The sequence below is a fragment of the Chionomys nivalis genome, chromosome 6, assembly GCF_950005125.1.
Source record: "Chionomys nivalis chromosome 6, mChiNiv1.1, whole genome shotgun sequence".
In the NCBI taxonomy this organism is placed as follows: Eukaryota; Metazoa; Chordata; class Mammalia; order Rodentia; family Cricetidae; genus Chionomys; species Chionomys nivalis.
Genome location: NC_080091.1, coordinates 101672753 through 101700450, shown reverse-complemented (window position 1 = coordinate 101700450; position 27698 = coordinate 101672753).

Genomic DNA, 27698 nt, shown 5'->3' with positions numbered 1-27698 from the left:
CCAGAGAAGCACCTCTGTCATGATATTTCATTTGCATTTTAACAAATAAAACTTGTCTGAAGTTCAGAGGTTAAAACAGTCACCCTGGTCAGCTGTACAGACCAGGCAGTGGATCAAACACCTTTAATCCCATAGAAACCGGGTGGTAGTGGTGCACGCCTTTAATCCCAGCCCTAGAGAGGAATATAAAACGGGAGGAGACAGCTCTCACACAGTCTCATTCTGAGATTCCTGGAGGCAGGATCGCCATTTCAGACTTAGGTAGAGGTAAGGGCCAGTGACTGGCTGTTTTACTTTTCTGATTTTCAGGTTGGCTTTATTTATTAAAATACAAATGACATCTCACTACACACCTGGACTTTCTGTGCAGAGCAGCTTAAACAAAGACAGGTGGAGGATAGCCCAGGGATCGTCATTTTGGCCGGAATTGGCTGAGGTTCACAGCCTCAGCTGGGAGCAAAAGCAATAATCTTGCTGTAATCTTGTTCAGGTGCCATGAAAATCATTGAGAAAAAAACTTGGTGAGTCTAAGCTGGCAATGGAAATTATGACTAGACGTTTACCTGATGCATTTCTGGTGAACAAGTGAAAAGCAGTAACTCGATGAATGAATGGATTGACTTAAACATCTGTTTATAAGCCTCAATGATAATACTCATACTAACTATTGATGTCAGTATGATTAGTGCTGTTACTATATTTGCTTTGAGAAGCATGCTTGCTTGTGTATGGCAATCTAGTTTGAACTGCAAAACAACTTAGCAAGTCTTTTTCAAAATCGTTAAAATGCAAACTTCAATCTAGTGCCAGCAACACCTTCACGGATTTGGCATTAGAAATACAGAAACTACTGAAGCTCCTCTAGGTTTGTGAATGTTTAAACAAAGGGGGAAACAGCAGTTAAAGAGAAATTTAACACCTATGGCCAGCTGTAAATAGCTATTCTTTAAGATATGTCGTATTTCTTCAAATATCTCCCTTTGATGTGTAGCAACGAATATGCAAGTGACAGCATTCAAAGATGTTGACGATGTTCAGTTCACCTGACCATTTTATGCATTGCTACAGATGCAATGGCTTAGGTACACAGAGAGAGAGAGATACGGGAGAGAAGGAGGAAAGGACAGAAGAGAAAGAGGAGAAGGGGAGAAGAGGAGAAGGGAGGGGAGGGGAGAAAAAGGGAAGGGAGCTGAAATATTTTTTAGGAGTTTTTCTTTTTTCTTTACTTCTTTTTTTGAGGCAGGCTGTCTCTCTGTGTAGCTCTAGCTGTCATGGAACTCACTCTGTAGACCAGGCTGGCCTCAAACTCAGAGATCGACCTGCCTCTGCCTCCAGAGTGCTGGGATTAATGGCATTTGCTCCCTGATGCCTGCTTGGTCTTCAGGAATTTCAAAATACCATGTCTGGGATAAAAATGTGCTAAGTGTACACAAAAGTGAAACAAACACAGCATTAAAGTAGAGAAATATTGCCTGGCTTCTGGCCAACTTTCCTTTCCACTCCTTAGGATAATCAGTCAATTTAAACTTACTTTAGTAGTATTAAAATTCTTCATTATTAAACTTATTATTACCAAGAAATAATTTTGGCTTTTTAACAAGACAGTTAACCCTATTGGTAAATAATAGAACAGGCTTGAGTTTCATAAATGGGACTCATAAAGTTTGTGAATTAAGTCAGTAGTAAAGATAAAGACAAATGATTATAAATTAACAAATACTTAATACTGTTGTTGTTTTAACTGCAGAGGTGCTCTGGAGATTTAGATATAAATGCCCCACAGCTCACGGTCTGTGAAATAGCAACCCTTGAGAGAGGATTGCATCCCAAGGACACCGAGCTCATCAGGAGGCCAGCCCACAGATGAGTTCGTAGCAGAAGAGACTCTTAAGAGGTGGAGTCTATGGGAGGTCACTAGTGGTGAGCCATGAAGAGGGCAAAGGAGAAAGGGTAGAGAAGGGGCCGAGATTGGTAGGCCCTCCTTGAAGCCCACATTCAAGTGTTCTCAGGCAGATTCTTGTTGCTATTCTGGTTGCTGTTTGTCTCAGTCAGTGTTCTATTGTTGTGAAGAGACACCGTGAGCACAGCGACTCTTAAAGGAAAGCAACGCGGGGCTGGCTTACAGGTTCAGAGGTTTAGCCCATTGTCATCATGGTGGGAGCGGAACAGCACGCAGGCAGACATGGTGCTGGACAAGAGTTCTACATCCGGATCCACAGGCAGCAGGAAGGAGAGAGATACTGGGCCTGGTTGGATGGAGCATTTGAACCCCCAAAGCAACCTCCAGGGACACACTTCTCCCAACAACGTCACATCTACTCCAACAAGACCACACCCCCTAATCCCTGTCAACTCCCCGATGACAAAGCAAATATATGAGCCTATAGGAACCCTTCTACTCAAACCTCCACACTGTTCATAGCTCCCCAATCTGGATGTTTCTTGCTGAAATGACTTTAAAATACATATTATTATTATTATATTATTAGTGTGGATGGGTATGTATATGTATGGTGTGTGTGTGTGTGTGTGTACAGGTGCATGGAGGTCAGAGAATAGTGTTGGAGAGTTGGTTTTCTCCTGCCACGGTGGGTCCTGGAGATGAAGCTCAGGCCGTCAGGATTGCGCTGCAGCCACTCTAACTCACTGAACTGAGCATTTCACTGGCTCTAAAATGACTTTTTATTTGTGGATACACAGCATTAGCAAAGGGCCAAGTTTGCACGTGTGTGTGTGTATATAGGATGCATTTCTACATGTACACAGCAGACATAGACATACACAGACATGCACATACAACACAACACACACACACAATACACAGAGAGATACACACCCCATATGTGTAGAGATACACACAACACATATACACAGAGACACACAGACACATATATAATATACACACAAGACAATGTATGTAACACTCACAACACATATAGAGATACACACTTCTCACAGGAAGAGATATAGGCATACACATTAACACAACACGTACACAGAGAGACGTACACCCCACATAAGCAGAGACAAAGGCAAACACATCACACAGACGCACACAGAGACACACCACCCATATATGCAGAGATACACACATACATGCATAACACACACAATACACACAGAGAGATGACACACACAATACACCCTTCAATAAATGGTGGTAGTGCAAAGATTTGTTTCTATTTCCCCCTAAAAATAACCAGTTGCTCTTACTTTCCAGTGACTAGTACATCAAACCTGTTTCCTCTGCTGTGCAGCTCCTCCTCTCCCCTGTGCGACTTTCTGAATGTGCAAGCATCTTTTTAGGTGGCTCTGCCTTGCTCCATCCATCTGCCCCCCCCCCAATGCAACCTGACAATAACTGCAACCCTGAGCGAGTCTCCGCAAGTAGGGAGCCCCTCGTCATCTGTTATGATTTTCATTGACAATATACATTAAATTGATTAATAAACTTTTGCAGGGACTATATTTGTTTCTGTTTTTGTGCATTTCTCCATTTATTTGTCTTCTTTAATACCTTTAAATAAAGATGCATAAATTTCCCATAAAAATCTTATACATTTAGCTGTATAGATTTATTGCTAGGCATTGTATACGTTTGTTGCTATAATAAATGAACAGATTTATTGGTGTAAAATATTCAATAAATGTACTAGGTAAATTAATTATTCTTATGGGGAATATAGAAATAACTTTTTACATTATACCCTCCCAAATCATTAATTTCATGTAAAGACTTAGAACTATCATAAAATTTCAGGAGCATGTATGTACTTTTACCATATCTGCCTGCCTATCATCTACCTGTTATGTATAAATATATACATTATCTTAAGATGATTTATTGAGCTGTATGTTGGGGTGTACCAATCAATAAAATAAATAGACTTAGAGACGGTAATTCTGACATAGCGTGCACCAATGGGACTGTCTATCTTCATGGTCCTGGCGACTCTAACTTCTGTCATCATAGCCTATTCTACACCTCTTTGCAATCACTTTGACCTCCCTCTCATTGCCAAAATAAATTGTCCGAAGTCTAGGGGCTTAAACAACACATGGGATTGTGTTGTGGTTCTGAAGATTGTAAGTCCAAAAACCAGTCCTGGTGCTAACTCAAGGCACCTAAGGTTGGTTTGTTTTAGGGGCTGTGGCAGGAACCCGTTGTTCTCCCTTTCCCCCAGTGCCACCTGTGTTCTCGGCCTCAGGATTCCTTCCTAGCAGCTGCGGCCTCTTCTATAGCCATCGTCCTCCTTTTCTGATCCTCCCAACTCTCTTGTTAACATGCTTATGGTGATGCTGAGCCCTCAGGGTCAAACCCAGGCAACTTCCCAGTGCTTGTTGCTACAGCTTTATAATGCATGTTGAAGTCAGCTCAGGGCTGTTCTCAATTCTTTATAGTTCCATGAAAATTTTAGAAAAAAATTTCTTAACTTCTAAGAAAAGTTTTTCTAATATTTTGACGGAGTATGTAGTGAGTCTGGACCATTTTGAAGAAAATTGAAATATCAACAATAATTCTGATGTGCAATGGTCTTTCTGTACACTGTGAATATGTGTTGTTCTCATTGGTTGATAAATAAAGCTTCTTTGGCCTATGGCAAGGCAGGATAGAGCCAGGTGGAAAATCCAACCAGAGATACAGAAGAAGGGCAGAGCCTGGAACAGCATGCCAGAGCACCACAAGTAAGCCACAGGCCATGTGACAATACCTAGAATAATAGAAATGGGTTAATTTAAATGTAAGAGCTAGTTAGTAATAAGCCTGAGCCACCAGCCAAACATTTATAATCAATATTAAGCCTCAGAGTGGTTATTCAGGAACTGACAGGTGGGAGAGAAACCTCTAATTATGTAATTCTCTTTACTCTCAAACAGAGGCTTAATCTCTAATTTTCTGATGTTTTATACTTTTCAGTGTACACATTTTTACACCCTTGAGAAGGTCTATTTTCCTAAGTATATGGTAGTTTAAATGCTGTGATTTAAGGCCAGTTTCTGGATATTTATTACTAATATAAACTGATTTTTAATATATTGGTCTTAGATTTGGTAGTTCTTCTTGGTCTCAGTTGTTCTGTTATTACGCTTGTAGTGTTTCTTTTGCATCAACTTCATGGTCATATTGTTTGTAAATACAGCTTTCTCCTTGTTTCTCTGCAACAGGAACAACTTCCTGTCTCCCTCCTTCCCCTCATCGCTTACTGCCATACCTTGCTTAGCGACAAAGACCTCTCCTTTAGCATGCTTATTGTCTTAAATTTTCCTACATCTGATTTTCATAGAGCTACAGCAACTCTCTTTCTGTTATATTTTTTCATCATTCTGATTTTTTTATTGTTTCTTTATGTTTCATGTGTTTCCTGTATGAAACACACAAACAATTTGGCTTTGTATGTAGTCTGTTGCTTTAATAGAAATTCTAGTGTACTTCATTTATTGCGGTCACTTATCTATTTGTAGTCATTTTAGTTTTATGTTTTAGTCTTATGTTTTATTTTATGTTTTATAATGTGTTTTGGACTGACCTAAGTTTTAAAAATTCTTCTTTTGGATTAATTGAGATATTCTTCCCTTAATTTTTTCATTCATTAACTTGGAACTCACACATTGTAATTATTTTTATTATTATTTTTTATTCTTTTTTAATTAAAATTTCCACCTGCTCCCCGTTTCCCATTTCCCTCCCCTCCTCCCAAATATTGCCCCTCCCCCCAGTCCCCTCCCCCTATCCCCACTCCTCTTCTCCTCCCCCCACACCATTCCCCCTCCCTCTCGATACTGAAGAGCAGTCCAAATTCTCTGCCCTGCGGGAAGACAAAGGTCTTCTATCTATGTCCAGGAAGGTGAGCGTCTAAACAGGCTAAGCACCCACAAAGCCAGTTCGTGTATTAGGATTGAAACCTAGTGCCATTGTCCTTGGCTTCTCATCAGCCTTCATTGTCCGCCATGCTCAGAGAGTCTAGTTTCAACCCATGCTTATTCAGTCCCAGACCAGCTGGCCTTGGTGGGCTCACAATGTAATTTTTCTGAGTATTACTCCAATACGTTGATACAGTGACACTTTCCTATTGTCACAAGTTATATTTCCGGTCAATAGTTCCATCTCTGTCCCAAATGAGCTAAAGAGTTTAGAATTTAAAACTACAACCATTTTGCTATTTCATCTATATTGTGTCTAGTTTTGTCTCTTCTTCTTAGTTCACATTAAACACTATTGTTTATACTGTTTACATGTGTAATGTTGGTAGTACAACTTAACTTCAGTGTCCAATGTCCTAAAACATTAACAGGGTCATCCAGAGTGAGGAAAGGAGCTTGATAAAGGCGCTCTATGGAGTTCCAGGTCTGTCCATTGCTGCCCCAGGGGCTGTGCACAGGGCCCTTCCAGGGTGCTGTGTTTCCAAAGCACCAAGTCTAAGGACAGCAGGAGGTCTCTGCTGATGTTTTAACATTTGGAAGCAGATAATTCCTTCTCTCCCTCCGTCCTTTCCTTCCTCCGACTCTCCCTCCGTCCTTTCCTTCCTCCGTCCCTCCCTCCCTCCCTCCTTTCCTCCCTCCCTCCCTTCCTCCCTCCTTCTCTCCCTTCCTCCCTGCCCCCCTCCCTCCCTTCCTCCCTCTCTCCCTCCCTTTCTGTATGCCTAGCGTACACACCTGTGTGTGTGTGGGTTGCCCATGCACAGCACACACGTGAGGGTCAGAGGACAGCCTTGGATATGCATCTTCACAGGTGCCTTCCACTTTTCTTCTGAGACAAGGTCTCTTGTTGGCCTGGATCTTCAGCCCTGCTGGACTATGAGCACTCAGACATCCTCTGATCTCTGCTCCCATCAGGCAATGAGTAGTTACAGGAGGTTCTGCCATGCTCGGCTTTCTATGTGAGTTCTGTTCATCTGAACTCGGGTCTTCATGCTTGTGAGGTAAGGACTTCACCGGCTGAGCCATTTCTCTAGCCCCAGAGCCAGATTGTTTTCTCTTTAAAGTCAGAGATTATCCTACAAATTATGGGATGCAGAATCTTTGGTCTGAGCCTATGAGATGCCTGACCCTCGTTTGTGAGAACAAAAACTGTCTTCCAGATACAGGCAAAGATCTGGGAGCAAGTTGTCCGGGTGGATAACAACTTCTTATGGGCTCTGCCAGGTAAGAAAGTTCAGGGGCAATTTTCACAGCCTCCTTTCAAGTGGACTCTAACATCTGCACAGGTCCTCACTTGTAATAGAGAGCCAGCACCAACCACATGTATCCAAGAGATGAGATTCAGGGCTTGTGCCCCCGCCCCCACTATATCTTTTTGTGTCTTTGTCTCTCTCTGTCCCTCTCCCTCTTTCTGTCTGTCTGTCTGTTTATTTTTGTCTCCATCCCACCACCATATCTTCAGACAGGATCCCAGCAGCTTTCTGAGTTATCCGTTTCTTCTGTCAGGTGCCTGAATAAACCTACCTCCATCTTCCGGAGTTCTTCTGTCTTCACTATGGCCTCATTTTGTGTAGAGAGACAGTTTATTTGCTCAGGCTCAATCTGTGTTCAATTGATCTCTGGATCACTCAATACTTATACCCTTTAGGTACTGCCTAAGGAGAGATTAATTTTCTGCCCCAGGAAAGATTTAAGATGGGAAATTCTAGGCCATGCTAATGTGGCTAAGGCTGAACTTAGATGCAGCAAACTTCAGAGTTGAGAGTAAAGCCATTTTGGCAGAAGCTGTACAGCAGACACCTTTTAAACAATAGAAATCTACGTACATGATTTCAGACTGAAGAAAACACAAGCAGTGAGTTAGTAGGGAAGAGGCTGTAGTCATTGCAGGATGACCTGGACCTCTAGTCTGTCAGGTATCAGCCAGGACTGAGTGCCCATGGCCGTGTGGCAGGAACTTCACTTACATGAGCTCCTAACACTAACACTGCAAGCCAGTTGCAAAGAGGTCTTGTCCCTGCATTAGAAATATCGAGAGATTTGTTTATTGCCACACATCTAGTAAGTAGTTGAACTGAGAAGATTGAATAAAAACAAAATGATCATAAATAAATAGAAATAAAAAAGTGTTTACATCAGAACAAAACTTGATCCTATAAACCTAGAGAGCCACCCTGTCCTGGAGAGATCCCCATGCACTCTTCTGCTATCCCCAAATTGTAGATAATGTGTTATGTTTATGAACTATATCACTGTCCTGGGTAAGGGCTCAAGGTTTAGATTCTTAAAAACTACATTGGAAAATCTGTTTGGAGAGATGCCTTGGTTGTTAAGAGTTGCTCCTCTTCTAGAGGACCTGGCTTGGGTTCCCAACGCTCCTAACCACCTGTAACTCCAGCTCCAGGGAACCCAACACTCTCCTCTGGTCTCCATGGGAATGTATGTACACACATACACACAGAAAGATAAAAATAAAACCAATCTTTATCTTTTAATTTTATTATTTTAATACATTTTTCCTGCATGCATATCTGTGTACTACCACATGTGTGCCTGGAACCTATAGAGGCAACAAGAAGGTGTTGGATAACATGGGACTAGAGGTACAGGCAGTTGTGGGCCTCCACATGGGTGCTGGAAGTTGACCCTAGGTCCTCTGCTACAGCAGCCAACTGCCAAGTAAGCAGGATGTACAGACAATGAGGTACCAAGCCACGAGCTATGTGGCAGAGCATAGATAGGAAATATGGGTTTGATGTGAGACATTTCTCTATATGCTGTGAACATGCTTTATTACCATTGGTTAATGGAGAAGCTGATTTGGCCAATAACCAGGTAGAATAGAACTAGTTGGGAAATCCAAACAGAGAAACAGGGAGAAAAGGAGCAGAGTCAGGGAGACACCAGCAGCCTCTGGAGAAGCATGATGTGAGATAATAAGCCATGAGCCTCATGGTAAAATAATAGAAAAGGGTTAATTTAAGTTATAAAAACTAGTTAATAATAAATCTGAACAAATAGGCCAAGCAATTATAATTAACATTAAGCCTCTGAGTGTTTATTTGGGAACTGGCAGGCAGAGGAGAAACCTCCAGTAGCATGGGTTAATTTAAGTGTAAGAGTTAGCTAGTAATAAGCCTGAGCCATCAGCCGAGCATTTATAAGTAATATTAAGCCACTGAGTAGTTATTTGGGAACTGGTGGGCAGGACAGGGCATGTCCATCTACCACATGTGTTTGAATATGGGGTCAGAATTTCCTCACAAATCTTAAAAAGGGATTCTAGACACATAAGAAGGGAGTCAAGCATGACTTCTTAGTAGCTGCATTTTCTTGGGTAAGCTGTTTGCTGATGGCAAGCAGAGGCATGACTCCTTTAAGAGATGAGATGACTTTCTGGATGGTGCTAGCAGCAAAAATGGGGGGTGGGGGAGCTCTTTTAAGAAGCCCTACTACCAGACAGTCAAATGGTGATTACAAGTGGCAGGTGGCATGTTACTCAGTGGCATCATGGATCCAGAAACTTCCCAGAGTTGGGGCAATAAACATGGCTTTCAGAGCTGGTGCCTCTGCCATGAGACTAGACTCTCAGCAAACTGAGGGGAGGAGCTGGCACCAGTATGCCATGTTCTAAGTAACACAATAGGTTTTTTTGTTCACCCAGACAGAAAAGGTTACAGATGTACTGTAAGGACAGATTTAGACTAAAAGAGCCTCTAAATGGGTCACAGTGTATTTAAAACACATGCACAGGCTTTGGAGTGAGAAGAAAAAGAATGTATACAGTCTTAAATTTAAAATATAGTTTTAAAATATTAAAGTTCTTAGAAAAGGAATAGTTTGTGTGTGTGTGTGTGTGTGCATGCACGTGTGCGTGCTCCATGTAAAGATGCGAACTACACAGAGAGTCTGGATCCTGTATGTTATTGTGTTATCTTTGAAATTTTGGCTGCTAAAAGACATTAGATTAAACCAATCTATGTATTTTAAAAACATTTTGACTTCAAAATTTAAGTCAAAAGATATGTTACTTTGGGGCAGAGGTTATGCTTTTGTTTCCAAAGGAAATGAGAGGCTATGGATTCATTCTGAACAAAGGAAATCAGGTTTTATTGAGGAAGACCCCCTGAAAATCCTGGCTACAAGCATAAAATAAACATAACAGGCGTGTAATCTATCTATCTATCTATCTATCTATCTATCTATCTATCTATCATCTATCTATCATCTATCTATCTATCTATCTATCATCTATCTATCATCTATCTATCTATCTATCTATCTATCTATCTATCTATCTATCTATCTCATCTGATCAAACACATAACAAAAATCATGTTTAACTGACTTGCGTACACTTCACAATCTATTTGTACTAATACAGATATGCACGTTACCTTTCAAAGTTTATATATTTCAGAGCAAAGGGACCAGACACCAATGAAAATGATGACCCAGATGATCCAGCATCTAAAACAGCTTCCAGCTTGCTGACTGAGTTGATCCAGTCTCACAGAATACTACAACCAAAACCTGACAATTATCCTGATTTTCTCAAGGTTTCTTCAAAGATTATCAGTGTCCCCAAATAACAGGAAATAGTCTAGAAGGCTATGCCCACATTCCCAAAATGAGTTATGAATATTTATTATCATTTAAGGGGGGTTGGTTACAAATTGTTATTGGTAATGGTCAGGAAAAAGCTGGACAAAGGAGATTAGGTTGCGGTATATCATTCTAAAAAGCAAAGAAGGATATAGAAATGATAGGATAAACAAGTAGATCATTGAATCTGCTTTAATCCAAAAAACAACTATTAATCTTAAATATTTTATATTGCTAAGGATTTTGGTTTATTGATACAAATGTTAAATTAATTTTGTTATTATATATATATATATTTCTACTCTTGTTTGGGGTATTGTGCTTTTGCAACTCATTTAAAAATGTAATGTATAATTGAGAAACACAGATTAATAGTCATCTATAATAGTCAAACTTATAGCCATGTTAGGTATGTTTTTAAGGTTATACACAGATATATTTAGATAGACAGATGGTCTTCTAACACTTCAAAGACTTAAAGAATATGGCATTTAATATATTTAATAACCTAAATCTTTACATGACAATAGGATATGTCTGCTTCTGGCAACACTGATCTACTTCAGAGAAGATAATGGGCATTGAACAAACTCCATATGGTGCTGTGGAATAATGCTCTTGTACACTGTAAAGATTTGTCACTCATATTGACTTATTAAAATGCTGATTGGCCAGTAGCCAGGCAGGAAGTATAGGCAGGGCAACCAGACTAGGAGACTTCTAGGAAGAGGAAAGGCAGAGATGCAGTCGCCAGCCAGATGCAGAGGAAGCAGGATGAGAATGCCTTACTGAGAAAAGGTACCAAGCCACGTGGTTAAACGTAGACAAGAATTATGGGTGAATTTAGGTTGTAAGAGGTAGTTAGTAATAAGCCTGAGTGATAGGCCAAACAGTTCATAATTAATATAAGCCTCTATATATTTATTTGGTACTGAATGACTGTGGGACTGGGTGGAGAAAAAACTATCTATAATATGGAGTTTAATTTCTTAGTGGCAAAAGTTAGCCAATGGGCAAGAAACTACCTTTGCCTTTGTCAGTAAGCTGACAGTTACTGCTGAAACTGGACCAATAGGACACAAAAGAAAGTGACTGTCAAACTTTGCCAAGACAAGGTGTGACAGTCCTTCAGAAATCCTGCTTTACAGAAAAGTCTGTCAAACATTCTAGGCCTATAGGCTGAAGATGGATACCCTAACATTACAGAGAATCTTTGGGTGACTCCCGAGGCAGTGAAATGTTAGGTAACATTTCACCCTTCTAGGGTCTTTGATGGAATTTAAAACTAGATAGTTACAGTTACAATTTTCCTTAGTTATGATAAAACATAAATTAGATGCAAAACGTTGGACTCACAAAAATAGATAATAGCACATTTTCTCTAATTTTGTCAAATACAAATGGACTGAATATTGTAACTGTAATTCTTACTTAATAACTAATCTGTTATATTTAGTTTTACTATGTTAAAAAAAAACTTTCTTTTTACTTAGACCAAAGGGGAAATGCTGTGGACTAATCTTTCTGTACACTGTGTATATGTATTTTTCTCATTGGTTAATAAATCCATCAGATTGGTAGCTAGGCAAGAAGTATAGACAGGATAGCTAGACACATGCCACACATGGTGGGGGCAAGCCATGCATGTTCTGACCCAAGGCTTCGGTGAGGTCATGCAATTCAGCACGGGGGAGTGGCACCAGATTCACCAAAATTTGACTTTGAATGAATTTTGACTGATCAGAAACCGTTCACGATTGCCAAATTCCTCACAGCCCTCCTCCAACTTTAGTCATACAAACCCTCACAGGGGATTACAAATCCTAGAGTGTGGTCTTGTCTGCAAATGTGACAATTTATAAGATGAGGGAGAGGGTCTCACTCTCTTGCTCTGGCACTCTCTTGGGTGGACAGAGCAGGCAGCTTGCTCTTCACCTTGGACAGAACAAACAGATAAAGGCAGCTGGATCAGCAGTGGCATCTAAACCATTCTGTATCAGTGAGGGTTTACCCCTATTTTATACCTAAAATTCTTAAGAAACCTTAGCAGACTTTCATGGCTTCTTGCTATAGTCACCTGGCACAGTTTAGTTTTGGAAGCTGGGCAGGGACTGGGGCTCCCTCCTCAAGGTGTCCCTGGCACCCTTCAAGACCCCTGAAATGTTGACGAGGTACTACACTGATGCTGAAAACTGAGTGGAACTGTAAATGTTGAGAGACCAGGGAGAGAAAGACTCAGAGAAAAAATTCAAAACAAATAAGATTATTTTTCAAGAGGAGAAACTGAGGCTTAAAGAGATGAAGTAGAGGGGTTCCCAGGTGTCCACAGGGATGTCCCCAGCTAGGTCCTTGGGCAGCAGAGGAGAGGGTGCCTGAACTGTCCTTGCCCCACTATCACACTGATGATTATCTCAAATATCACCATAGAATCTTCATTCAGCGATGGATGGACTCATCAGAGCAATGGACTGAGCTCCCAAGGTCCAGCTGATGGGCAGAAGGAGGGAGAAGACAAGCAAGGAAGTCAGGACCACAAGGGGTTGGTCCACCAACTGAGGCAGTGTGCCTGTTCTAATGGGAGCTCAACAAATCCAGCTGGACCTGGACTGAATGAGCATGCGATCAAACTGAACTCTCTGATTGTGGCTGACAATGGGGGCTGACTGAGAAGCCATTGATAAAGGCACTGGGACTTGTTTTTATGGCATGTTCTGGCTTTTTGGGACCCTAGTCTATATGGATGCACAGCTTCCTAGGCCTGGATGTAGGTGGGAGGGCCTTAAACTTCCCACAGGGCAGGGTTCCCTGCCCTCTCTCAAGCAGGGAGGGGGAGGGAAGAGGGTAAGTGAGGGAGCAGGAGAGGACTGGGAGGGGGGAAGGAAGTGTAAATATTTGAATGGAAAAAAAAAAGAGATGAAGTACTATTAAAAGATCATCGGGGATGAGAACAAAAAAATACTCGAGACCAGTGGCTCACTCTGTCCACCGCCATGTACCCAATCTCTGTAGGAAGCACCTGTCTGAGGGCTGAAGAGCCCGGAAGTGAAAGATAACTATAAATGTGTGATTTTAATGAAGAAGGGGTTAAGAGGAAATGATGATTGCCAACAGTGCCCTGGAAGGAAAATCAAATGCCTGTCAATTTAAGTCCTCCTAATGACAGCCCCATCAACGAATCCATCTTGGCAGATAATTACTCGCCCTATCTTTAGTCCATAAAGTGATCAATAAAGTCAAATGTCCAGCTTAATATTTTATATTTAATGATTACACAATAACAGACACCAGAATAAATGTTGAGGGAGATCAATGGGAGGATTAGATATGATGCCAATACTTTTTTTCCCTTTTAATTAGTCAAAAACTAATACAAAATTCAAAATAAGCTGTATCAAAGCCTTTCTTTCTTTCCTCTTTGCTAAGCAGCTGAAATTATGTTCTGAGATTTGATTATTGAACTGTTAATTATCTGGCAATTCAGATGTTTTGTGAAATGCTTGAAGAATCTCATCTATCCTTTCAGCTGGGGAACTAGCTTGACGAGAGCTAAGTTATTTTGGTTTTTGTTTTGCAGAGGGGGACAATGTTTATTTCCATCACACCTTGGGAGGAAAAGGAGCATTCTGAAGGGCATGTGGCCTTGCTGTACTGTTGTCCAGGTGGAGATGTTCCCTGGGGACCTGTGCACTTGCGGGCGAGTTCCTCTGGGCCTGGCCGGCCTCTGCTTACTGACCTTGAACTTGGTTTCACTATTAATCCACCCCAAATCAATGTTGTCAGCTTCTATTATTTCAGGGCTCACTAAGGAATAGCCTAGGATGGGACTGAATAATTCATGATGGTGGTGTTGATCCTACTTCACGTGTAGCGAGAGTCTAAGACCCCAGTAGGTTTCAGTCTGTGAATCAGTCCCTAGGGCTGGGGAGTCCGCTTAGCGTGTGATACTGGCAAGAGAAGTTCAGATGCCCATGCCCTTAGGAAACCCATCCTTACCAGCCTTGTGTTACGTAACAGTGGGGGCTCAGGAGGGGAGCTACTAGGTTGAAACTGGGTGTGCCAACATCTGAAAAGATTAGACGAGTCTTAATTGGCCAGTTCTGAGAAGAATCCGATTCAGCATCCCCATGTGAAGATGTATATAGAGACAGCAAACGAAACAGGAATGAGGAAGTTATTGGTAAATATGACGGATGCGTGTACGTACATGTGAGACAAAGAGGGGACCACTAGACATCCCGAAAACCTTACAGATTTGCGGAGAACTCACATCCCGTGATTGAGCGTGCTGCTGATGGTGAGTTATCATGTCAAAGCAGACTTCTGTGTACTAGAGAAAAGATGGAGGCTGTAAGTATTCCCAGAGAGCCGGTGTTCTAAGCTGCTGTCTCAAGTGAAGCCAAAAACTCAATGCAAAAGAGCAGAGAGTCAGCAGCCGCCTGTGCAGGGAGCCAGCCATGGCTGTTGTCCATGGGGAAAACATGGCAGCCCACATCCAAGCCTCTAACCTGGTCCTGGACCCTTCTCAGGGGCACTCAGAAGGCAGTGGGCACAACCAGAATTAGAGTTCACCCAGAAGAGGTTGCCACGTGTGTGGTGTGTGCACCATGTTGCAAGATTCTCCCGGTTCTTTTCTAAGAGAGACACATTATTCCTGGAAGTGATGGAATCACTCTGTTTACTAAAAATCATCTTCTGTAGAGGACTACTGACTTCCTGTGTTTGCTAACGTAGGAATTAGAGTCATGTATCTAGTTCTGGGTGAAGTATCGTAGGTATTTCACTCAGAAGATATTGAAATCCCTAGGATGCTGCCTAGGAAGAGTTTTAGGGTTGTAATTCTATATCCCTGATGTAAACAGAGTTGGTAAGACAATGTCATCATCTGCACAGAATACGGGTTTAGCTGTACTGCATGTGGGTTCACCTTCCTCTCATGGTACCACCAGGAGTGCCTGGGTCTTCTGACTCCTTAGAGTTTAGCACATGGCTCATCAACCTCAATATTGCCCACACTGAATGCCAGGAGTCCCAGCCTTAGGAAGGCACACTTGGGAAAGTAATGTTATTGTTTATTGTTAGATGCTTTATTCGCTCATTTTTCATCAAATATTAATGCTTGCCATTCCTGTGGTTGGGTCCTTTGGAAACACTCTGAAATGGAAACTTGTATCAGCATGTTTTGTTAGTAGGGATGATGGTGTGAGAGGGAGAGCGGGGGTGGGGAGGGGAAATTAATATACAATGGAGCTTCAGAGGGGACTCAGGCGATGGCACAGAGACGAGGAGTTGGGTGGGTCGCTCAGAGCTCTCCTAAATGGAGGCAAAGAGACCTTGATACCCACCCTAGATGGGAGCTCCTGTGGAACAGAATGGCTGTAGCCAGCTGTGTGGCACCTGAGGACATTTAGCTGTGAGCTGACTGCAGCCGACAATCCCAGTACTGGAGATCTCTAAGAAGGCTGGGGCTGCTCAGCCATGGATAGCATGTATAGAATGAGCAGAGCAAGAGGCTGTGGGGAGACTGGGAGGGCTGGACTTGCACTTGTTAGAGCTGGAAGTAGGAAGAGAGAGAGGCAGACACTAAACACGGACTCACCACTGGGTGCTCAATTTAAGGAGAGCGGAGGGGGAAAGCCCTGGGAACTCACATCAGGGAACAAGCAGCTCCTCTAGGGATGGGGCATCAGGGGAGCTATGCTCACCAGCCATCCCCCCTCCTTTGCTCTTCTGAGTTTTGAGGGGAGAAAATCCCATGCCATCTTGTCTCATGTAATAAGTAATGGATTACAAAAGCTCGAGTCTTCTTTTGAAGTATGGAGTCTGTACTTTGCCAAGTAAAGAGAAGTAAATCATACATTAATAGAGTCGGTATTTTCAGGGAGTTAGCCACAGGCACCCTAAGCGAGGATCCAGCAAAGAGATAGGAAAGGTGAGCGTGTGGGTTATGTGTAATGTGGAAAATAACCTTTTAAACTTGTATGCTCCTCTCTAGGGCAAAAATGCTATTCTTTAAAAGGTTAGTCTGCTGCCCAAAAAAGGGGGTTGGAGAGAAAGCGGCTTCATGTTTCATTCTAGAATCAATTTTTCTATTAAAAATAAATTGTTCTTTAAGTAATCCATGATGTGTTCGGCTAGAGTGGTGGCTGCAGAGAAACTTTTTTGTCTGCAGTTGTGATTTGGAAGGATGGCTGAACTACTAAGAGCCGGTGAGAAGGCTTCTATCTTCTGAAATTTGGATGACCTGGTCTACCCTTGATCCTCACGGAATTGCAGGGCTGTGTGAAGGGTCTTAGGCCCCCAGTGATTGCTTTGTGCCCAGTGTTATACAATCATTAGCCAAACCTGGTGCTTGCTCTTTTTCACATCCATCCATAGAGGTTCTCTGCCCTTTCAGAGCTCTGAGTTCAGTCAGAGGGTCCCCACGACATGAAACAACCGGCAAACAGCTCGGAGGTAGGATGTCAGTGAGTGCAGGTGTGCCATCTCTGGGCCCTGGGGGAGGGCAGAGGAATGCAAGGAGCCAGGACGTCTTGTCTTTGTAGAGGAGGCCAGTGTGGAGCTAGACAGTGAAGGAGGAAGTTCAGTAGAGAGGATAATGGGATACTCAAAGGGCAGAATGGCTGCACCCCACCTGGAGGAGGAAAGACTGAGTTGTGTGAGGGTACGAGAAGCTCAACTCCTTCTCTAGGGACACAGTTTTATTTGAGAAAGAAAAGAATTCAGGGTCATGAGGATAGCGGGATCCAGACGCTTGGGACTCAGAGTGACACAGACACCTGACCACGTCTGTGACCTATTTGCTCACTGTCTGGAGATGACAAGGGATTGAAAATCTGTTCTGTTAAGATTCTCAGTGTTGTGAAATTGTACAAGCCACTAGACAGATTCCTTCTGGTTTAAAAGGGACTTGAATGTCATTTGTACTTGGGTCTCTTTAACAAATGATATATTCCAGCCACAGATTTATTCAGCAGAAACCTAGGCCCAGTGTGCTGTCTGGTTTGTGCCAACTTGATGCAAGCTAGAGTCATCAGAGAGGAAGGAGCCTCAACTGAGGAAAGGCCTCCATGAGACCCACCTGTAAGGCATTTTCTCATTTAATGATCAATGGGGAGGGGCCAGCCTTGGTGGGTGGTGCCACCCCTGGGCCTGGTGGTTCTGGATTCAATAAGAAAGCAGGCTGAACAAGTTATAGTGAGCAACCTAGTATGCAACACCCTCCATGGCCTCTGCATCAGCTCCTGCCCCCTGGATCCTATTGAGTTCCTGTCCTGGCTTCCTTCAGTGGTGAACAGTACCGTGGAAGTGGGAGCCAAATAAGCCTTGTTCTCCCCAACTTGCTTTTTGGTCATGGTGTTTCATTGCAGCAGTAGAATCCCTAAGACAAGTTGCTACCAGTGTAGCGGAGTGTTGCTGTGACAGACCTGGCCATGTTGGTTTGGGGGGAGGTTGTGGAACTTACGACTAGAAAAGCCACTGAGTATGGAGAACTCAGTGGGGTCTTCTGTGGGAACTGGGAAGATAAGACTGTTGAGAGCAGTGTGGACCATGGAGGCCTGGCTTCTCAACTTTCAGAGTGAAGGACTCTGTCAGGACCGTCTGCTATTCTGAATTAAGATTCTGTCATTCTGAAATGCTGGGGATGAAGAATGGGCCATGATTAACAAGAAACCAGCACCATCTAGGGAATCCTTTGTGTTACCAAGACAATTGACGCTGGCAACTGGAGCTAAGAAATTAGCAGTGATTAGGATGAGACCAACGTCACTAAGGTAAAGTCTTCTGGGAAGTGTTTCCCGAGAGCACAGAGAAGCTGTGTTCGTGTCAGAAAATGTTATACCTCATCCTGGCAGCCAGATTTGGTAATGTGTAAGAGTCACCCAGTACCGGCTTTAAAGGCATGAAGGGGTCATGGAGAGCAGCTGAGTCTTGGCACTGGGAGAGGCCAGGAGAGACCATTAATGAAGACGCAGCCTCAGTGGCAGTTGGAGGCCCAGGACTGAGGGGTCATGCTGAGAAGCTGAGGCCTGGCACCATGAAGAGAGCCCAGGAGAGGCTGTTGGTGAAAGTGCAACCCAGCTGCAGCAGAAACCCCAGCATTTTGGAGATGCCAGCACCATGGTGTGGCCACTAAGAACAGCAGCAGTGGAGTGGAGCATCCTGGGCCTAGAGGACAAGCTGTGTGCTGAGCGGGTGGAGCCAGAGAAGTGAGCCCAGCCCTTTGGAAGGACCAGGATGATTGTGAGTAAATCCCAGACGTTGGGTGGTTGGAGTTTGATTTTGCTTTGATATGGTTGTAACCGTGCTATGATTTTTCCCTCTTGAAGTAAGAAAGTATTTGTTTTTTTTTATTTTATTTTATTAGAGCCCACAATTGAGAAACTTTGAATTTAAAAAGGCTTTGGATTTTAAAAGAAATTGGCTTTTTTTAAAGGGACTGAAATTTTAATGTGTTTGAATTTGTAAATATTGTGGGACTTTGAAAATTATTTGTTTTTAATGTGAGATCTTGAGGATGAATAAGAAAGGAAGGGTTGTGACTTAATAGCGATGCATTTGTGTGTCAAGTTGACAAGGGGTCAGTTGTACTGGATGGTTTTGTGCCAACTTGAACCAAGCTGGAGTCATCAGAGAGGAAGGAGCCTCCACTGAGGAAATGCCTCTGTAAGAGCCAGCTGGAAGGCATTCTCAGTTAGTGATCAGTGGGGGAGGGCCCAGATCACCGTGGATGGGACTGTCCCTGGACTGGTGGTCCTGGCTTCTACAAGAAAGTGGGCTAAGCAAGCCATGTGGAGCATGGCCCCTCCAGGGCCCTGTCCTATTGAGTTCCTGTCCTGGCTTCCTTCAGTGATGAGCAGGAATGTGGAAGTGTGAGTCAAATAAACCCTTTCTTCCCCAGTTTCCTTTCTGCTCATGGTGTTTTATCGAAGCAATAGAGACCCTAACTAAGATACCCAGTATTGCCTTTCTTTCTTGAAAGAAAAAGGCTAAAGTCTGTAGCTTCCTGCTAGATCCTGTGGTTTGCCGAACTGAGCAACATCAATGAGCAGGCTATCATGGTGTACGGGTATCTAGGGTCTGAGTGACTTCAGAGATGTGCCTATGGGTATCTCCATCACAGCCTAACATGCTTGCGTCTATGCAATTTGAAAACCTGTGAAGATATAATTTTGGTCTAGACTCTTTTCTTTGAATGTGTTTGTCATTTCTGTTGGCTTCAGATAACATGCACCACTTCGGAGACTTAACCAATATAGCTGACAAAAATGTACAGTCAGGGTAAAGGAAAGAACCTTCAAGGTCATGGAAAGAGGCAGTTACCTCACCAACTAATCCACTATGGAAGCTACAGGTGGACCAGAGGCTGATCCAGGAGGTAAAACCCAGGAGAGAGGTTTAGGTACCAGGCTTGGAGAATCATGAAGAGGTGTGTTCTTCATGTTCCAGGAGGCACAGATCTCAGAACAGATGGCTACCACTCTCTGGGAGTTACTGTATGCCAGGAGAGAGTCAAGCAGTTCACATGAACCATGGGAATAGTACTGTCACTACCAGTGTGAAGAAGTGACAATTCAGAGTGGAGGTTCTCAACCTTCCTCATGAATGCTGCAATCCTTTAATACAGTTCCTCCTGTTGTGGAGATCCCCAACCATAAGATTATTTTCATTGCTATTTTATAACTATACTGCTGCTACTCTTATGAATTATAACACAAATATCCAATATGCAGGATATTTGATATGTGACCCCTGAGAGCCACTGATTTAGAGAAATCAAATCACCTGCTGGGTACCAGGAAGAACTAAGGACAAGTTTACAATGCCACCTGCACTCCAAAGCAGGTGCTCAGACTTGCTGAAATACTTCAAAGTGTAGGCAGTCCTTTGGAGCCACAATCAGAACAACTGGGAGATCTGAGGAAGTCTAAGGATTGTTATTCTGTCTACTGAGAGCACTTCTGGGTGTGTGGATAAAAGATCTGTCTCTTAGTTTTGATTCTGTTTGTACTGTGTGCTCGCTAATTATAAATCTTACCAGTAGGATTGCTTCGTTCTTACATCAAAATTTTAACTATGTGATGTAAGCGGAAGTTTCTGTCCCACAGGTGTTCAGTCCCAGCAAGACGCAGAGAGGCTTATATTCATTATAAATTAGTTGGCCTATTAGCTCAAGATTATTACTAACTAGCTCTTACATTTTAAATTAACCCATAATTCTTGTCTATGATCAGTCATGTGGCTTGGTACCTTTTCTCAGTACAGCATTCTCATCTTGCTTTCTCTGCATCTGGCTGGTGACTGACTCTCTGCCTTTCTTCTTCCCAGAAAGGAAGTAGTACTTCCTAGGAGTATTCTGGTCACTCTGTCCATACTTTCTGCCTGGCTACTGGTCAATCATCATTTTATTAAACTAATATGAGTGGCAAATCTTTACCGGGTACAAGAGAATTATCCCACAGCAGTGTGACTAGAAATAACTCCGAGTAAACAACATTTGAAAGAGCATTCACATAGTTCAAATGGGAGCCATAGTATCCTAAGACATGATGGGGAATTATGGACTACCTAGAACTTGCTTTCCTGACTGAGTTTGTACCTAAATGAAAGCTCTGAAAAGAGCTGAGTGGTCCAGGGACTTTTCAATGCTCATGCTTCCTTACTTAGTGGGTCCAATGTTGTAAAATGGCGCAATAGAGACCTTGACAGGCCAAGGGGGCCACATGGTAGGTGAGAGCCCATGGCAAGTGAGGGACAGACATGCCATGCAGGCAAAGCTTACGCGGGAGTTTTCTTGAGATAAAGGGAGTGGGGGAGGAAAGATAGTAGAGAAATACAAGGAGAAAGAAGAAGAAGAAGCAAGGACCAGCCTGCCTCTTCAGAAAAGCAGCAGGAAAGAGAGCGGAAGTGGGCAGAGCTTGTCTCTTAAAGGGATATTTTTCATCTATGTACATGTGTAGTGAGTAGAGGCTAGTGACACAGCAGCCATAGGACCCTGGGCTGGCCAGGGTACTTCCTGGGCTCATCCTGCCCCGTGACGGGCCAGCATAATGCCTGAACCTAACAGTCACGCCTCCATTAGAGGCCTGATCCCAGGATGTGAGGATTTCTGTTCCAGCTTAGCTTTCTTCCTCCCTCCCTCCCTCCCTCCCTCCCTCCCTCCCTCCCTCCCTCCCTCCCTCCTTCCCTCCCTCCCTACATCTGAATGTCCTCTTTTGAGGGGATGAATAGCATCTCTTGAATCTTAAGGCTAAATCCCAGCTCCTTCCAGATTGCAGGTTCCCATCTTCGGACTGTGTGGAAAGAAATAATAGCTTCAGTTAAGCTCGAAGTCTCAAGCTTTGTGGTTTCCCTCCACACCAACCCCTTCTCAGGGGAACTCCCGTCTCCTGCTGTTCTCTCAGCACCCCCACCCCAGGAGTCCTGCTGTGATTGGTGCTGATGATGCTATGCCTGCCTCTCTCAGCCTGTTAGAGGAGAACAACAGCATCTGTCCCCATGGGGTCTGTGGGACCGATATTAAGGTAACACATTATATAAGCCGAAGAGTGATGCCTGACGGCCGTAAGGGTAACCAGTGCTCGTGGAATATGCAGCAATGTGCTGTGCACTGGGCTGTGCACTGGGCTGTGGGCTTTGCACGGCTCACCTTGCTCAGTCACCATAACAATCATCCAAGGTGAATATTAATGTTCATTTTATAGATGATGAAATGGGAGTTTTGAAGACATTCAGTAACTTTGAAGAAAGTCAGTGAACTATTCATTTGTAAAGACAGGAAAGAAGCTTGGCTTCTTCCTCAGCTGAAATCACATGTAAGCACCAGACACCTGACCTAGGGCAAGCAGGGGCATGTTGCTACTCATCTCTGAGTTCCTTAACCTAGAGAGGATGCTAGGTTAGTTAATCTAGCTAGTTAATGTAGTCAATCTACTCTAAGGTTCTTTATTCTTCTGAGTCTTGGAACCATTGTTATAATTCCTGAAGAAAAACCCAAGGTGACAAAAATGCTTAATTTGCATTTAGGATACTTGAGTCTGCCTTCCAGATTTTTCCATTAATTAGCATTAGGAAATCAGCTTTTTTGATCCTTAGTTTCTCATTTTCAAATTGACAGCCATGTAGTCACAAGGGCCCCCTCCCCTAGATACTTTAATTCTTGATTTTACATTTATGTCATGAACACATAGCCTTAGCTATGAAGTGATAGAGATTTCTGAACCAAAGTATGACTTCCAAGTAATGTGACTTCCATATTTATTTACAAATAAAATGGCGGTCTCCTCGTCTCTAATGTTTCAATAATTCCACAACCTACTAGGAGGCCATACATTTACTATTCAAATCAGAACACACTGGGGAGTGACAGATGATGTTTTAATAACTGCAGGAAAATGGTAGGCAGAGCTCGAAGCTTCCTTTGCCTTTGCCATGACCACATTCCTCGTTCTGTTCCCTCCCCTGTTCTTCCTCCTCCCAATCCCTACCTTGGGCTTCAACAAGAGTGAGAGGTGCCACGATAGAGGTGCCAATTCCCTCAGCTGCTTAATGGAGTGTTGAGTTCATAGCCAAGGTGTGAGCATTTTCAAAGTCAAGGTGTAAGCATTTACATACGAACACTTTGAAGCGACTTTGTCTGCAGCAGAAGCCCCCTGCTGAAGGCTTGCACCCCTCCTAGCATTGAGACCATTTGCACTGTTCATTCTGATGCATCTAATCAGGAGCTGATCAGTTCCTGTCTGACCTGCATCATTTGGAGCAACAATTTAGGATTTTAACTGTGGCTTAGAGAACACCAGAAGGACCCAACCCTGGACCCCAGTAAGGGCACCCAACCCTGGAACCCAGCAAGGGGACCCAACCCTGGACCTGATGATCAAGCAGAACCAACCCTGAACCCAAGCAAGGGGGCCCAACCCTGGACCCCAGCAAGGGGAACCAACCCTGGACCCAAGCAAGGGGAAACCCTCAGCAGTTTCCTGGGTTAGTTCCCTGTGTCCTGTAGGGGTGCTGTCTGGGCACTCTAAGAAATACTGGTTTAGTGAAAACCAATGAGCAATTGAATTCCAGATGATTCCATTATACAGATAAGAATGTTTTCATGGGACTGTAACCAAGCTCCTTCTACAGCTGCTCCTCCGTGGTGGGCAGTCAAGCAAGTGCCCCCCCCCTCGAGGACTGGCAGAATCCATGGTCTAGATGCTTGCTCTAAAAGTCTTATAAGGAATAAGAAAATGCATCCTGCTCAATGGTTAACTTCTTGAAGAATGTAATGTCATGAGTGCACTATGTACGAACCGATAAGCACGTCTGTGTCTTCCCACAACGTCAGAATTTATTGAATATTAGCAAACTCACATGGTATGGTAGTTTCGCAGGCAGTAATTTGCCATCTATTTCTGCTTTCCTTGGTAATGTGAACTGTGAGGCAATAGCAGCAGGTTCCCTTTCCACTCTGATCTTAGTTACGAATATTGATTCTCAGATTGCACGTCAGAAAGCACCCCTCTCTATGTGTGTAAGTTACATATTTTCTGTAGAGGGTCCCAAGGTCACAGCAGAGTTGAAGAGCTTTCAGAAGTCAGCTAGAAACCCTTCAGTCTACAAGATGCTATAGTGACACGAACCACCAATATCTGACTTAGTTTAAGGCCCACTCCAAGAGACGGAACCCATACCCAATACTTCTTGGGTGGCTAAGAACCTGAGACTAGATAGCCTAGGGACCTGGGGGTGGGGAATCATTACTATATTATAATGAGATTAAAATATTGCATTAAATATGCAAATATATACATGGGCTGTTTAGGAAGGGCATCCTTATCTATCATATATATATATAAACACTACATAGTTTAATGAAGAAAGATTATTGTTCTGCCTATCTCTAGCATGGCTGGAGATGAGCCCACTTTACTGAGGGGGGGTCCCACCCAGCCACAGTAACTAAGAGAAGAGACAATGGCATGTCTCCACCTAGAGGTGGGTTCTGTCCTCTATCATAACGCATCAGTAGCCAGAACCTAACACTGTGGCAGTGCGGGGCATCTGTCTACCATGGCTGAGGTAAGAGCTGGAGTATGCATGTGTGTCTAGGTGAGTCATGCCCTCGTGTATGCCCATGTGGGAGCCAGGGGCACATGTACAGTCTTTTCCTCTGGAGTTTTCCATCTTCTTCTTCTTCCTTTGTCTTGTTTTTTTAAGGGTCTCACAGTGAATTGGAAGCCTGTTTCTACTGGGCTGTCTGGTCAGTGAGTTCCTTGGATCCCTCAGTGTTGGGGTTGTAGGCATGAATGGCCAGGAATGACCTCTATGTAGATGTTGGGGATTTGAACTTGGGCTCTTTTGCTTTCACAGCTAACAAGATCTGTCTCTCAATGTACACCTCCTTAATGGGTTCAGGTGAACAAATTATACCTTCTTTCCCTTGGTGCGTCCAATAAATTCCTAGACTACTTTCCCTGGCATGGTTTTAATTTGTCTGTTTGCCTCTACTGTATCAGCGCACCCTAATATATTGATAGGGTCATACCTCTTCTGCTGTCAGAATTATTTCTCTTAGCTGTGAATCTCATTTAAGACCCTAAGCAATAGAGGAGACCCTAAGCCATAGAGGAGAGGGTGCCTGAACTGGCCTTGCCCTGTAGTCAGATTGATGAGTATCTTAAATGTCCTTGTAGAATCTTCATCCTGCAACCGATGGGAAGATCCACAGCAGAGCACTGCACTGAGCCCCCAAAGTCCAGTCGAAGAGTGGGAGGAGTAAGAATATGAGCAAAGAGGTCAAGGCCATGATGGAGACATCCACTGGAACAGTTTACCTGAGCTAATGGGAACTCACCAACTCTGTTCTGAAAGCAAAGGAACCAGCATAAGACCAAGCTAGGCCCTTGGAATGTGGGTAATAGTTGTATGGCTGGGGCAGACTGCAGGGCCACTGGCAGTGGGACCAGGATTTATCCATACTGTTTAATCTGGCTTTTTGGAACCCATTCTCCTTGTAGGGATACCTTGCTCAGCCTAGATATAACCAGGAGGGCCTTGATCCAGCCTCAAAGTGATGTGTTAGACTTTGTTGACTCCCCATGGGAAGCCTTACTTTCTCTGAGGAGTGGATGGGGTGGAGCGGGGTGGGATAGGAGAAGGTGGAGGCAACAGGAGGAGGGAGGGAGCAGGAACTAGGATTGTACGTAAAATGAGAAAAGATAGTTTTTTTTTTAAAAGATAAAGAAAAGGATAAAAAGAAGCTATGGAATAAAACAAATAAAAGAAGGAAAGATCTTTTTTTTTTTTTTTTTTTTTTTCTGTGCAAGCAGACTCTCACCGATCTCTAAGGGTCAGAGGTGTAGGTGTTCTAATAATATAGTTCAGATCTAAAAATGTCAGCTCAGGAAGTTGCTCAGCCACTGGGACGGGAACCTGGGGAAGATTTTGCACAGAAGCCTGATCTTCAAACTCTATGTGTTCCAAAGTTTCTAGTTGCCATTTGTCCTTGCAGGCAGTTTCTTATGTTTGCAGTCTAGGGACCAGACAACCTCAGAGGTTGGTTATCTGTATCAGGAAAAAAACAAAAAGTTTACAATGATGATTTTTCAAAAATATTGGTGTTTTTATGTATGCATACAATGTATTGGCATAGACAGAGCCTGTGCTTTTGTTTCCCAGATGCCCAGATCCGAATAATCACACAGAAACTATATTAATTATAGACGGCTTGGCCTATAAGCTCAGGCTTATTACTAAATAACTCTTACTACTTAAATTCACCCATAATTCTTATCTATGTTTAGCCATGTGGCTTGATACCTTTTCTCACTGAGGTATTTTCAGCTTGCTTCCTCTGTATCTGGGTTGCAACTGTACTGCTTCCTTTCCTCCTCCCAGAATTCTCCTAATCCAGTCGCCATGCCTATACTTCCTGTCTGGCTACTGGCCAATCAGCATTTTAGTAAACCAGTATGAGTGACAAATCTTTACAGTGTACAGATCATGTGTAGGTAGCCACAGGTGCTATGTGTTCATGATTGCAATGGCCATGATGACACAGTAGACAGAACTTACAGAACACCTCCCCAACCCTCTGTTCTCTGGTCCATGTAGCCTCTGGTTCTGGGAAGTGGTGATGCAGATGTCTCTTTTAGGGATGAGCACCCAAAAGTCACTTATTCACAGTGTAGAAAGGAAGGAAAGCCAGGGTTCAAATCCCAACTGTGCCTATTACCTTGAGAACAGATTTGATATCTGATTGCCCAACTATCTAATCAAGTGACACAGAAAGAGAAAACTGATATTTCTTGGAAAAATTCTCAAAATAGCATGAATATGACAGACACTCTGCTATTTATCGATAGAAAGTTGATTCCAGGGGAATTATTTTGGACTTATTAAGTATATTAATTTCAAAAGTGGGGGATGGGGTAATTCCTTCCTCTAAGTTGGTGCCATTAACTTTGGCTCAAATTATTAGTATAATTTATAGATACAACAGTACCAGCCATTCACAGTGTTAAATTTTAAATGTGAAACCCAAGCTATCTTGTTTTAGCTGCCTCCTTCAGAACTCACGGTGCTGAGGGTGCTGAGCACAAATGGGGAATTTCCAGATCTCGGTGTCTCCTTCCAACTTGCCCTCATTTCTTAGCAGTTATGTTTAAAAATTAGATCCACATAAGACAGCCTTGGTTTTTTTTTCTTATGCTTAGTTTTAACACATGTTCTCAAATGTACCCTGTGCAGGATAGGATCTCAGAACCAGGCTTATTACTGGAATATGCAAAGCCTGATATCTGCAGATAGGAAACATTCCTTGTCTGGGGATGTCAGTAATTGACTTCCATTTGTTCAATAAATGTTCATTAGACATTTTCCATGCAGCAGGCTTCATCGGAGGTGCTAGAGACTTACCAGTTAACAAGGAGACACTGCATTCTCTTGGGGAAGACAGACAAGACAGCAAGAAAGAGGAGAAAAGGTGAAGGTGAGATAAGTTGAAAAGGTTACACAGAGAGTAAGATCTGGCTGCTAATTTCTGGTGCCAGAAATCTCCCCTAAAGCTGAGCTATGGAACTAAAGGATGTGCAGACATGGGTGTGAATGGTGTCCAAGACAACAATCCCATAGAAGAGACTCCTACCAGTGTGGTGCCGTGAGAACCAGACGCAGGCCTCGATACGAGA